General features: G+C 52.5%; 1 pseudogene; it reads right to left on the bottom strand.

The window, feature by feature from the left end:
* Positions 1-1,034: 1,034 nt before the first annotated feature.
* Positions 1,035-1,126, bottom strand: LOC138380074 (small nucleolar RNA U13; annotated as a pseudogene).
* Between the last annotated feature and the right edge of the window lie 13,029 nt (positions 1,127-14,155).

A 14,155-nucleotide genomic window follows, 5' to 3' on the forward strand; every position in this document is an offset into this window, starting at 1 on the left:
AGCCCGCCGCCGACGCCTAGCCCGCCGACGCCTAGCCCGCCTCCGCCGCCTAGCCCGCCGACGCCTAGCCTGCCTCCGCCGCCTAGCCCGCCGACGCCTAGCCCGCCGCCGACGCCTAGCCTGCCTCCGCCGCCTAGCCCGCCGACGCCTAGCCCGCCGCCGACGCCTAGCCCGCCGACGCTTAGCCCCCCTCCGCCGCCTAGCCCGCCGCCGCCGCCGCCGCCTAGCCCGCCGCCACCGCCGCCTAGCCCTCCTCCTCCTCCTCCTCCTCCTCCTCCTCCTCCTCCTCCTCCTCCTCCTCCTCGTCCTCGTCCTCCGCCGGTTTCGTGCCGGGATCCCATGGTCCTTGGGGTTGACCAGATGTCCCGTCGCACTTAGTCTCTGCGGGGCTGGCCCCATCGATGCTATGGAGGGGCATCACCGCCAGGAGGCGCTGCGGTTGCGGGCTTCTCGACTCCCTCTCCTTCCCCACCCCTCCGCTCGCCCGCTCCTCCTTTCTTTACTCCCTATCGCCCCGCCCCGTTTTTTCTCCACACACACGCAATTATCACGCTCACGAACTATCCCGGGACCTGGCGTGACTTTCATCGCAATCTCCCCCCCCCCCCCGGACACACACACATAGAGACACACCCTCCCGGCAGGGAGCACCCTGAGTGGTCGAACAGATGTCGCTGCTGCATGCGGCCTCCGCATGGGTTCGCTGGTTGACCAGATGTCTGGTCCTTGGGTGGTTGACCAGATGTCTGGTCTGTGGTTGTCATCCTGACAGGGAGGCTTCGGGACGGATTTGGTCTCTCTGGCCTCGCTGCCCCTAGGGGTCACCCTGCGATCGGTATTCTTCTCGCGCGGGGCGAGGGGCGCTCCGGAGCATTCCTCTCCTCTCGGAGTTTCTGTCTGCAGTCTCTCGACTTGCTCTCACTCCCCTACCCTGCTGTGTGACTTTCTTTTTGGTCCTTTCATTTTATCTATTCTCTCTTTGCCTTTTCCTGCGCGCCTTTCCGCTCCCCCCCCCCCCCGGATTCATGGTTTCACGTCACGCGGGTGACGTGCCGACACACCAGGAGGCCCTTCTCACACGTGCTCGTGAACACGCAATCAACACGTTTATGAACTAGAAAGGGATCTGGTGTGACTTTGCTATTATTTCCCCTCCCCTCCTCCCCGCGCTGAGAATGAGTTTCCCCGGGCTCGTGTGCCCGCCTGGGAATCGGCTGCAGACGCCATGGCCCCGGGTCGACCACATGTTGCTCTGGGGTCCACCAGATGTCTCTGGCGAATTGGGGCCCTAGGTGCTTGTGACGGTGTGGTCACTAGGTGTCGCTCTGGGCTCAGTATTCTTCCTTCTCGCTGTGACTTTGGTCTCTTTTTTTCGAAATTTCTTTCTTTCTTCCTCTTTTGCCCTGTTTCCATTTTCCCTTCTTAATCTCTTTCTCTCTTTTTGTTGCTTTTTTTCCACGGCAGATGGGTGATGTGTGTGTGGAGGAAACGCGGCGTCAGGGAGAAGACACATCTCACACGTGCTCGGGAACACCCGATCGTCACGCTTCTGAGTACCGACCGATGGATCTGGTCCCGAATTTTTTAATAGTTTTCTCCTCTCTCTCTCTCTCTCTCTCTCTCTCTCTCTCTCCCCCCCTTCCTTCTCTTTCCTTTCTCTCCCTTCCTTTCTTTCTTTCTCTCGCTCTCTCGCTCTCGCTCTTCTTTTCTTTCTGACAGAGTCTCTCGTTCTGTTGCCCTGGCTAGAGTGCCATGGCGTCAGCCTAGCTCACAGCAATCTCAAACTCCTGGGCTCAAGCGATCAGACTGCCTCAGCCTCCCGAGTAGCTGGGATTACAGGCATGTGCCAGCATGCCCAGCTAATTGGATATACGTGTGTGTGTGTGTGTGTGTGTGTGTATATATATATATATATATATATATATATATATTTTTTTTTTTTTTTTTTTTTTAAACAGAGTCTCACTCTGTTGCCCAGACTAGAGTGCCGTGGCGTCAGCCTAGCTCACAGCAACCTCAAACTCCTGGGCTCAAGCGATCCTACTGCCCCAGCCTCCCGAGTACCTGGGACTACAGGCATGCGCCACCGTGCCCGGCTAATATTTTTCTGTATATATTTTTAGATACTGTTTCTGTATATATTTTTAGATATATAGTTTCTTTCTATTTTTAGTAGAGATGGGGGTCTCGCTCTTGCTCAGGCTGGTCTCGAACTCCCGACCTTGAGCGATCCACCCGCCTCTACCTCCCAGAGTGCTAGGATTACAGGCGTGAGCCACCCCGCCTGGCGTGTACGTTCTGTATTCACAGACAGACGGAAGGCAGGGAGAATGTTACCCTTTCAAAGCCCGCCCTGCTCGCCTCTCAGCCCACCGATGGCACTCTGAATCCCGTGGCATTCCTTCACTCAGCTGAATTCTTCAGCACCCGACCCCCCCCCCTCACCCCACCCCCGTGCCACGGGAGTTCGTTCTCATGGCAGAGCCATCGAGGCTGTTGCCACACGTGTTGTAGGTGCCTAGGCAGACTGTGCCCTGGCCCCGAGGAGGTACGGAACCGCCTATCGCCTCGGGAGGGAGGGACAAGATGTGTCCGTGTCCAAGGCGACGTCCTGTCGATCACGAGGAGGCCTGCAAAGGCTCGTATCTGCCAGGCATTGAGCCACATGACATGAAACACCGGTGTGTTCCTTCACTTAGGTGGTGTCGCGTGTTGATACTCACAGAGGATGATAAACCCACTCGCATGCCGGCTGAGCCCCCTGTGTCTCCTCCTCTATCCACTGAGGGAAAAAACCGCAACGAAAGGTAGAGAACCACAGGGTGGGAAGAGAGCCCGTCGCTCTCCCTATGTGACCGTCCGGAGTGCTCGTTCAGATGGGAGGAGGTGTGTTTGTGTGTGTATGTGTGTGTTTCATTGATTTTGGTGCCATCTTTTCTCTGCAGCTGCGTCAGAGGACAGCGATTTTTCCGATTTTCACTCCGCTGAGTGAATTGCCTTTTGAAGAGAATGTCCACAGGAAGCCTACGGTTCTCCCGCGTGGGTGGCCCTCCTCTAGAAATGAATCTCGTTTCTTGAACGGAGGGGACTTGTTGACGCCATCATGCTTTCGGGACGACTTCTCAGACGCTAGCTTTGGACCGCAACATAGGTGCCCCCCGACATTGCCTCAAGGGTTCCGTGGTGCCTCCTGTCAAGAGACCCCACCGACCGTCCCCAGCCTGCCCGCTCAAGGGAGCCGGGCCCCTTCTGATCTGTCCGCCCGCCGTGAAGCTCCCTCCCGAGGGTCGGAAAGCCCACCTGTTTCCCAGTTCGGTTGAATGATGGGGCACCCGGGCAGGGCACTGGCACCGAGTGACTCCATTCTGAGTCTGTCTGCTCTGTGGGGCGGGGGCGGGTGGGGGGGGGGGCAGTTCCGTCTCGACCGGTGGCCTCCTACCGACTGACTCTATGGGACGGACCATTCTCACTCAGGATCGTGTAACCTTCTTGGCCTAGGCACATCCCGGCACTGAAAGCCACTTTTCGGGGACACTCTCCCACGTACAGATAGATGGCCTGCACGAGTGCTCTTCCTTTCTCGAAACACTGGAAATCTGTCCTCAATTTTACCTGACCTACCTGACGGTGTGTGATAAAGGAGCATAGAACCCTCAGCCACCCTCCACCTTCCCGCTGCCACGAGAGACAGTGCCGAGCGTGAAATTCTATCCCTGACTCTCTGTGTCCACCGTTCTCTGGGTAGGGAAAGAACTTAACCAGATAGGCCCTATCGGTCGCTTATCTGTTCTGATAGTTTTGTGGCAGCCATTTCTTTCCCCCTTTCTTTTCTATTTCTGTCTCTCTCCCCCACCCCCGCCCCCAAATTCTTTCTACGAAGACGTTTAGGATGTCAGATTCTGGCCACATGCCCCCCCTAGGCATAGGGGGGCCAGCATAGACAAAGGTCTTCGGTACCAAGTGTTCATTCCACGGTGACAGATATTGCCACTCTTGTATTGACCAGGGCGAGATCGTGAGTGGGTCAACTCTGAAACTCCCTGTACTCTACTTCTCTCTTGGGTAGGTCCCTGCCCCAACCCTCCGGCTTCTAGCACACACCCAGGGGCACTCTCTCCTCTCTGGATAAAGTTCCAGATGATCCGATCCGCTCCGAGGCGGAAGGGGAGCTGGCCGGGCCACCCACTGTGCGCCCCACCCCCACCCCGCCCCACCCCCGTCAGTCATAGGGTCCGTTCTTTTCAGGATGACACCGGCAGCGGTTGCTGGGTGTCACCTTGCGGCCACTTTGATCAGACCTCGGGATCTGGAAAGTCAGGTGACGTTGGGAGTTTAAGAGCTGACTCCCGGGAGGTGTGGAGGGCGGGGAGGAGAGCACGGTCCGGACGGTCCCACCCTCTTCTTCCCGGGCCCGCAGCTCTGGGCCCGCCCGGGGCAGCCCTAGCCTCTAGCGGGTCTCCGCCCACCCGCCCTGTTGTCTGCGGGAGGCGCCCCTCCTCCCGCTCTCTGCCTCCTCCCGGGACCGTAGGCCTCTGCCCGTCGTCTTTTTTATTTTTATTTTTTCCCTTTTGTTTGTTTCTCTTTTATCTTGTTTTTTAGGCTTATCGAATATCATGTCGTATAAAAACTTAAATCACAGAATGAATTATATTATATAACAAGATGTGGCTTTTTATCCTACGCCGAGAACGATGAATTTTTCTCTTCGTGTCCATTTTCCTGTCCTGGAAGAAATACAAAGTTGCTCGTGATACTTCCCCATCATCTTCCAGTTTCCCCCACTGTCAACACGATGTATTCGATCGTATATCTTTGTGTGTGCACGTGGGCGCCTGTACCTATTTCTTTTCGGCATCAGTCTCAGGTCTTTTGGCACCTAGGGGGGAAAAAGGAGAAACCATAAAGGACAGAAAGACGTTCTGTCGTTTTACGCTCCCCATCACCACCACCACCACCACCACCACCACTTTTGGGAGCTTGTAGTCTGGCCTATGTCCCCAAGGCAGGTTAAATCTTTTCTTAAAACTCCCAAGTGGTCCCCTGCCCCGCCCCCCCCCAGGTGGGCGGCCGGCAGAGTTCACAGGCTTTGTTTTTGGCAGAGCCTGGACGATTGAAATAATTAACCACAATCATCGCTAAAGCTGAGAACCCCTCCCCCCCTCATTAAAAGCTCTGTATTTCTGCCTAGCCCTGTGTTCGGGGAAATTCGGAGGCTTGAGATGGGAAGGTCTACCCTATTTTCTCCTTTACCGGCAAAATAGACTCTCTCTTTCCTTCCTCCTCAAACAGCTTGTCCTCGTTATTCGGCCTCGTGGGCAGGTGGCCGAGCTTTCGGTAACACCAAGTCTTCTAAGTTGTGTTGTGTTATCGGTCTTGTTTTCTTTCTTTTCTTTTCTTTTCTTTCTTTCTTTTTTTTTTTTTTTTTTTTTTTTTTTGAGACAGGATTTCTTTCACTCTGTCCTCTCCCAGGCCGCCTTGGCCTGATTGTAGCTCACAGCAAGCTCCAAATCCAGGGCTTAAGTGATCCTCTCTGCCTCAGCCTTCTGAGTAGCTGGGACTATAGGCAAATGCTGCCACACCCGCCATAATTTTTCTTTTTTCTTTTTTTTTTTTTTTTTTTTTTTGTTGGTAGAGATGAGGTCTCATCGTGTTACCCAGGCTGGTCTCCAGCTGCTGGGCTCAAGTCACGCTCCCGTCTCTGCCTCCCAAGTTGCGGGGATCACGGGCATGAGCCACCATGGCCAGCCAGGTTATTTAAAGGCGATCGCTTTGCTATCCTGATACAAAACCCCAAATGTGCGAGTTTAAGGCACCAGACGGAGGGAGTCCCCACACTACATTGTCACGAACATTGAGGGTGGCTCACGAAACAGCTGGGATGTGGCCACACAGTAGTGATCGAGGCGATATATTCTAGTGGGATAGCAGAAATATAGAATGTCCTGAAGACACTAAATGTCGGAATGCCACAGCAGTCAATGGCTGACAAACTTCCATTCCATTGTGTCATGGTAGGCGGCTTACTTTTCTCCTGCTCCCTCGGTATGATTAAGGCCTGACGTAGAAAATGTCTACGTCTCATCCAAATCCATCGAGACGATGGAAGGGGGAACTGGGAGAGGAATAAAGAAAAACAAGAGAGGGAGAAGCGAAACAAGAGAGAAGGGGGCCGAGGAGGAGAAGGAGGAAACTGCCTCCCCTGTCCCCATGCTACCCAATTAATAAATGAAGAATGGCCTCTTCCCTCCTCTTCCCAACCCCTAACTATGCCTGGAGGTGTATCGTAGGCCTACAGTCCTAAGAAATGTACAACTACTGATAGTAATGGGAAGAAATGCAGTCTAATAGGTTTCTGTGCAGTGGGACACCCAGGCCAGGGCACTTACGGTGAATGGAGCTTGCAGGGCGGGCGGGAGGTTGCTCTGGGTGAGTCTGTGAGTTGGCGGTGAGTGGTGAGTGAATGTGAAGGCCTAGGACATTACTTACTGTAGGTTTTCATAAACCCTGGACACTTAGGCCGCACGACATTTACCTTTAGAAATTTCTTTCTTCAATAATACATTAACCTTAGCTTACTGTAAGTGTTTTCACTTCATAAACTTTTCCATGGTGGTTTGGTTTTTTTTTTTTGTCTGTCTGTTTGTTTGTTTGTTTGTTTGTTTGTTTTTCTTTCTTTTAAACTTTTGGACTCTTTGGCAACACCACGACTTAAAACACAAATGCGTTGCACTGTTGTACACAGATATTTTCTTTCTCTGTGTCCTTATGTGTTCCGTAAGCTTTTTCCTACTTTTAAAGTTTTTATCGTTCTATGCACTTTTCAAAATAATAAAAACTAAAACAGAGAGGGGGGGTGGGAGAGGGAAGGAGAGAAATACACACACATGAATATGTTTCCCAAGTGAACTGAGGAAGGGGGCCGAGTCAAGGTTCTCAGGGAGCCACCAGTGATGAAACGGTCAGGCTCAGAATCAGCATTGCAGAGTGGCTGCAGAGCCGGGGGGCCTGGACTGGCTACCTGGACGACACTCCGTGTTTGGTAACTTGGCGAGTCATAAATCCTCTTGAGCCTCAGCCTCTTCATCTGCAAATGCAGAAATCATGGTGCCTACCCCACAGGGATATTGGGCAGAGTGAAAAAGCAAATGCAGGCAAAGCCCGCAGAAGCACGCGTGGTAAACAGTAAGCCTTTAATCGTGGTCACAGTCGTTGTTATAGGATCATCTTCCTATGTCCTTGTCTTTTAAAGATTAGCAGAACCTCCCAGAAGATGAGAATGGGCTCCCCCTGAGCAAGTCTCGGCTGTAAAGTCACAGGCATGTTGAGCATGTGGCACAGAAGGCAGAATAAAAACCTGATCCCGGAACATTATGTTCCTGCAGGACATGAAATCATTGAAGGTATGGGAAATCCTACCTCATATCCGTTTTACTAGAACACCTATGATTGCGTACGCACATGGACGCACGCGCACCCCAAACTTTTTGAGCTTCACAAAACAGCGTAACCAAGGAACACACTATGATGCTTCTTAGCGATCTATTTAGGCCCAGGTTACTCGTCACTCTGAGCCTGCCTCCTTATCTGTCCAATGAGAATAGTGTTTGTCACAATTATCGTCATCGTCATCCTACCTAACGCTTCTGGTAAAATTGAAGTGTGAGAACACCCGCTAGACAGAAAATCCATGTTATCTCTCAATTTTTCTTCCTCCTGATTTCTATCTGAATCTGTGAGCTCGCTTTGGTTCACTTCGGTTTTTCAAGAGGCTCCGGTTACCTTCTCTCCCACCTATATCGGATTGGGTCTGACGGAAGAAAGAAGGAAAAAAAAAAAAAAAAAAAAACAAACATAGTAAAGAAAGCAGAACAACATTTGTTTCTGAAGCAACCGATCAAACATTGCTGATGAGCCGGTCTTTTCTATTTCAGTAAACCAAGGAGGCCTATTGTCACGAGGATGTGAGGGGCCCGGGTAAGATTGGATGATTACCCCTAAAGGAGACAAAGCAGACAGACTATGGCACATGTGATCTTAGCCAAGAGAATAAACAGTGACCTCTCTGCCGAGTTGGGCCTTAGCATACCAAAGGGAAATAAAGGTGTAATAGGATGCTCAATTTTTACTCTGGAAACAGAGGTTGGTTGGGCACTGAACTGAGAACACTGAATTTTTTACCCTCCTTGATATTCACATAGGCTTAGAGGAGGCAAAAAAAAAAAAAAAAAAAAAAAGAATACTGAGCCTATAAGTCATCCCTAAAACTCGGATTTTATGTTCCCTTGCCTTTTCATAACTGAGCAACACACAACATTAAAGAATGGACACAGGCCGGACGCGTTGGCTCAGGCCTGTAAACTTAGCACTCTGGGAGGCCGAGGCGGGAGGATCGCTCAAAGTCAGGAGTTCGAGACCAGCCCGAGCGAGAGTGAGACCCCCCGCCCCCGTCTCTACTAAAAATATAGAAAGAAATTGTCCAGACAACTAAAAATATATAGAAAAAAATTAGCCGGGCATGGTGGCACATGCCTGTGGTCCCAGCTCCTGGGGAGCCTGAGGCAGGAGGATCGACTGAGCCCAGGAGTTTGAGGTTGCTGTGAGCTAGGCTGACGCCACGGCACTCACTCTAGCCCGGGCAACAGAGTGAGACTCAGTCTCGGGGGGGGGGGGGAACCCAAAAACAAACAAACAAACAAACAAAATAAAAAACTGGAAGGGACACAGACTTCCACAGGTTTGTGTGTGGCCCCTTTTACTTATTAACGCTACAGGACCTTAATTATTTGTGCTCTGAATCTGATATTCAAATTATCCTTGTGGCCAACGCGTTTGAACAGTAGATGGTAGGGGAAGAAGAGTTCACCTCCTGAATAGATGACAAGTAACGGGAGTACTGGTGAAATTACAAGTGGCTTACGTTTACACACTGAAAATCCCAGTTAGCCGCTACCATGAGTTCAAAGAAGAGATCTAAATTTCTGACCCTATGACCCTAAAAGATATTTCCTCCCATGGTGTCACAGATAAAAATAAAACTGCATCCTAGCACTTTGGGAAGCCTAGGGGGAAAGGATCGCTTGAGGCCAGGAGTTTGAAGTTGCAGTGATCTATGATGATGCTACTGCACTTTAGTCTGGGAAACAGAGTGAGGGCCCGTCAAAAGAAAAAAAAGAAAGAGACAAAAAGAAAGAGAGAGAGAGAGAGAGAGAGAGAGAGAGAGACAGGAAGACACAAGGAAAGAAAGAAAGAGAGAAAGAAGAGAGGAGAAGAGAAGAGAAGCGTCAATCTATCCATTGCATTTTCTACCCTTTAGGTGACTGGGCTTCAGCAGGGTGATGTGATCTGACAAAGTTCATGTTGCTAAGAAATAAAGCACTGGGGTTCAAACTCTGAGTTTTCAAAATCCAGCATATCCCCCTACTCACCATACCGTGCCACCTCTGAGAGTGGATATCTCACAGAGGAGAGCTGTGGAGGCCATTCTTGGACAGACAGAGTCAAGTAGTGGAGACCATGGAGTCTCTGCTCTGCAGCCAGTCTAGAGACATATGGAGCCATTAACACTGCTTGTGAGGAAAATACCATGTCATAGGGAAACAGAAATATTTTCCGCCTTAGGCAGATACAATTTAGGAAAAGACCCGAAACCCCTCTTCCTCTAACAGTGCTTTCTGGTCAGATGCTGACCCCTTCGATTCACAGATTCAGATACATCATTCAATGCAAGCATTGTCAACAAGTCACTCTTTGCAGCTTTCTGAAATTTCTCGGATATAGCATACTTGTAAAGATGATCACTTATGTGAAGACACCACCCCTCCAGAAAAACAAAAACAAAACCAAAACAGAAGCCCACTTTTCTCTGCTGTGAAAACCAAGATCAGCTTTTATGAGATCCACTAAATTCACACAAGAAGTAAAATATAATCATACTGATATATGCAATTTTTCTCTTAGAACAGAATGCATGGTGCTCCTTATCGTCTCAGATACTGTCAACAGAAAGCACGCGGTGGATGAACAATCTCCGTGAGCTTTTCTACAGAGATGGGGGGTGTGTGTGTGTGTGTGTGTGTGTGTGTGATAAATAATGAGGGTTGAGGAGCAGATAAATGACTGGGGGAAAACAACAACAGCAACAACAACAAAAACCACTTCCTGGTTCCTCGATGCAAGCATTCATTTAAAGGGTATACTCGTATGTATACCTAGGTGGAAAGTGGAAGCAGCTTTAAAAAAAAAAAAAAGAAAAATTGCTGCGAGCCCTGGTTATGATACGGCAATAAGCGCTAGCTCTTGGAAGGTGTAAAACATATTCACGGTGGCTTACGCCAATTTGGGATGTACAAAGACGAGCTTGAGCACCACCACCAACCAAAAATATGAATGAATACCTGGCTAGCGATCAGGATCAGACATAATAGAAAAGAAAAAGCTCCCAAGGCTAAAATAATGTGAACACGATTGACTCGTCCATGGAAAAGAACCCCAAATCACTGCAAAATAATTTAAAGAGTTTTATTCTGAGCCCAACGGCCGTGATCATGGCCCAGAGAGCTACGCCCAAGAAGCCTTGAGCAAGCGGACCCATTGTGGTGGGGTGGGTTACAGTTTGGCTTCATACATTTTAGGGAGACAGGAATTACATGTAAAATCACAAATCAAAACATGGAAGGGGTACATTGGTCTGGGCTGAAAAGGCAGGACATCTGGCAGTTGGGGGGGGCGGGGGAGGGAGGGTGCGGTGTTTACAGGTTTACAGCTGGGTTTAAAGATTCTTTGATTTGCAATTGATGACATAAATGAACCTCTGCCTAAAGGCTTTGCATCATGTTTTCAGTTAAGGTAAGGAGGTCTGCTAATCACAGACAAGCCACTGGACAGTTTACCCAAAACTCAAGTGCCCTGTAGTTCAGTAAACGGTTGGCCTGCTAGATATGCGTTAAGCTTTGTCTTGCCTGGCCTTAGGCCCGTCGGACATTCAGTATCTCATTGTTATAAAATCTGACTCCATCAGGGAGGAGTGTCTGACTTCCCCTGTCCTTGCGGGGCAGCAGCTCAGGTTTAAGGGTTTTTCTAGGGTTCCCTGGGCCAACCACGGGACGGGTCAGCTGGCGGTGGCGGGCGGGGGGCGGCTTAAGATTTTATTTTAGTTCATAGACTCCAGAAATGGTGTTTCCCTGGGAAAGGCACACGAGTTCATGAAAAGCTTTCATTCAGTTGGTCTGGCTCCTCCCTGAGGTCGTCTCCCTGCCCCCCACTCCTCCCCTCCCCTGGGGCCGGAGCGGGGGGGGGGGGGGAGGGTGAAGGCCCAAGAGGAGAGGCGCGTGGGGGAGGTGCCGCTCCCAGAACCAGAGACTCGTCTGGGCCCCACGTAACCCAGCCACCGCGACCGCTTCGCCCGAGGAGGTGCCCAGCAAGTCGTGCTTCTGCCCCTCGGGATTGCCTGCGGGCTGGGGGCGGGGTACGAGCTCCCGGCCCAAGAGGGAAACCCCTAGCCTGGCCGCACAGATGGCCGGGCCCCCGGCGGAGCCCTTCCGCCGGTTTCCACCCCTCCCCCACTCACTGCGCTGACTGCGCATGCGCGCTCGCACGTAGCCGCCTCGGGCTTCTCTCGGGCGGAGCCGCTTTCAGCCGCGACCCCGCCCCGCGAGCTGACTGTGCATGCGCGCTTGCACGTAGCCGCCTCGGGCTTCTCTCGGGCGGAGCCGCTTTCAGCCCCGACCCCGCCCCGCGAGCTGCCGCTTCCAGGCGGCACACCGCATGGGGGAGGGGACGGAGCTCTAAAGAAATCAGTCCCCTCCGTCTCCTGCCTCAGGAAAAGCCCCAAACCCTTGGAGAACTGCCACCCACCGCCACTACCGTGTGTGGGGGGGGGCGGGGGGGCTGGGTCTTTACTTTGTGTCCTCCTTGTGGCCCAGTCCAAGGCGGCTGGGCTGCCAAACAGATCGTCTCGAGAGGGAGGCAGGAAGGGCCCAGGTCTGGACAGGGGTGGATTGGACCCCTCCACCCTGGGGTGTGGACTTGTGACCGAAAGCTCAGCTGCTTGTCCACGAGGCCGAATAACGAGGACAAGCGGTATGAGGAGTAAGAAAACAGAGAGTCTACTTTGCTGACAAAGGAGGAAATAAATAGGGTAGAGCTTCTCAGTCTCAAACCCCCAAATTTCGTGAACATAGGCCTAGGCAGAAATACAGAGGTTTTAAAGGAAGGAGGGTTGGTTCTCAGCTTCAGGCAATTACTGCAGTTAGCTGTTCTAAAGGTCCCGTCTCTGCTGAGAAGAAAGCCCTTGAACTCTGTGGGCCGCCCACCCTGGGGGCCACCTGGAGTTATAACCAAAGAGTTAACGTGCCTCAGGGATGCAGGCCGGGCTGCAAGTTCCCAAAAGCCTGGGGGAAGTTTTAAAAAGACAGAAAATCTTTCTGCCCTCTTCCCCTCCCACCCCCCCACAAAGCCATTTTCTCTGGTGCAGACTCGGCACCCTCCCCGTGCAGGCCTGTTTGTCCTCAATCATCTGTGAGGTTCACGAGGAGGAGATGCTCTCTCGCTCTCCCCACCCTCTTTCTTCCCTTAGGAAATCCTCAGCGCTGTTCCACACACTCAAGGTGGCGGGCCTGCTCCGGCCACCAGCCACCTCTTGTGCCACCTCCCCCCCCCCCCCGCCCCCAACGGAGTAGGTGTACAGACAGGAGCACACTTTACTGGAGGGCGCCTGGGGATGAAGAGTTGTGGTGGCCAAATGGGGGATGCGGGGCGGGGAGGAGAGTGGCTGGCATTTGGCAAAGAGTGACACGGAGTGGCCATCCAGGCTTGTCTGAAAAGTGGGACTACGAGCCTGAGAGCGCCGACGGAGTCGATGGACATGGTCACTGCTGTGGGATGTCTCTTTTACCACGATGTAACACCAAAGCAAACCCCTGACCCGCTGGGTCGGAGAAGGCCTTGTGGGCAATTTAGAAAAGCCATGGCGTGGCCATTTGGAATACTTCCTGCCTCTCCGGGAATCAAAAATTAGAAAGGACCATGGGTTCTGTATTAACGTACCAAAGGCAGGGAGAATTTTAGCCTTTTAAAGCCTGCCCTGGCCCTATCTCAGCAAGGCAGTGGCACCCCAAGTTCCGTGACATTTCTGCACTCGGCGGCTGACTTCTTCAGCCATCTGTTGCGATGCCCCTGCCAGGTGGCCACTCACTCGCCCCTTCAGTTCAACCCTTGTACCAGAAAGTGTTGCCTTCTTCCTAACCCCTATGGGGGGGCCGGGGGGTGACGTGTGTGTGGGGGGGGGGTAGTGGAAATGGGCAGACCCCACAGGTGCAGCCTCTTCCAGGTCATAATGGGCCTGAGGCAGCGTGGGATTCCCCCGGAAGGGAGGCAGGGTGGCACTACGGCACCGAAGCCTGACGCCGGCGGCCACGTGGATGGTGGGGGACACGTTAGACCGCTGAGATGCAGCCACTGAGAGCCACCCCGCAGCAAGAGGTCTCTCTTGGCAGAGCAGGCACTGAGTCCGCAAGTCAAGACAGCTGGGAGGCCTGGGAGACAGAGGCCCTGGATCTCAGGTCCCGGGGTGGGGGCGGGGGGCAGTGCCAGTGCCTGGAGAGAGAGAGAGCCCAGGCTCCAGAGGCCATGATGGGGCCTGGTGGGCAGGGCCGAGGAGGTCAAGGCCGGGTGTGGTGGGGTCCGGGATGAGGGGCTTGGGGTGACGGGCAGGGAGAACGACCCGTTCACTCAGACGTGCCCTCAGAGGAAGGCAGAGGTGCGTTTTGCCTTCCTCCGGCTAGTGGAACGCTCGGCATTTCTTTCCTTCAGAGCTGGGTTGAACCGGTATGGCATCTGTTATAGTACGGAGTGCGAGACAGGACAACCTAGAGACCGAATTGAGCCAAGTCATGAGTCCATATTAGCTGGCCAGCGACCACCCCCTGCCCTGTTAGGGTACAGGTACAGAGAATGGCCCCGAGCCGAAAAAAGCAGGAAGGTTTCAGACTATCCTAAGCTAGAGCTCCGTGACTTTAGGCACGGCGGTTGAAACAACACTATACCACCTACTCCGCAGCTGTGTGGTCCGGGACCAGCCTCGGGCCCCCGTTTCGTTTCGGTTACAGTCTTTAAGCGAGCAGGTTTACAGAAACAGATAGCTCCAATTAAGGAACAT

This window comes from Eulemur rufifrons, unplaced genomic scaffold (genome assembly GCF_041146395.1).
Source record: "Eulemur rufifrons isolate Redbay unplaced genomic scaffold, OSU_ERuf_1 scaffold_265, whole genome shotgun sequence".
Lineage (NCBI taxonomy): Eukaryota > Metazoa > Chordata > Mammalia > Primates > Lemuridae > Eulemur > Eulemur rufifrons.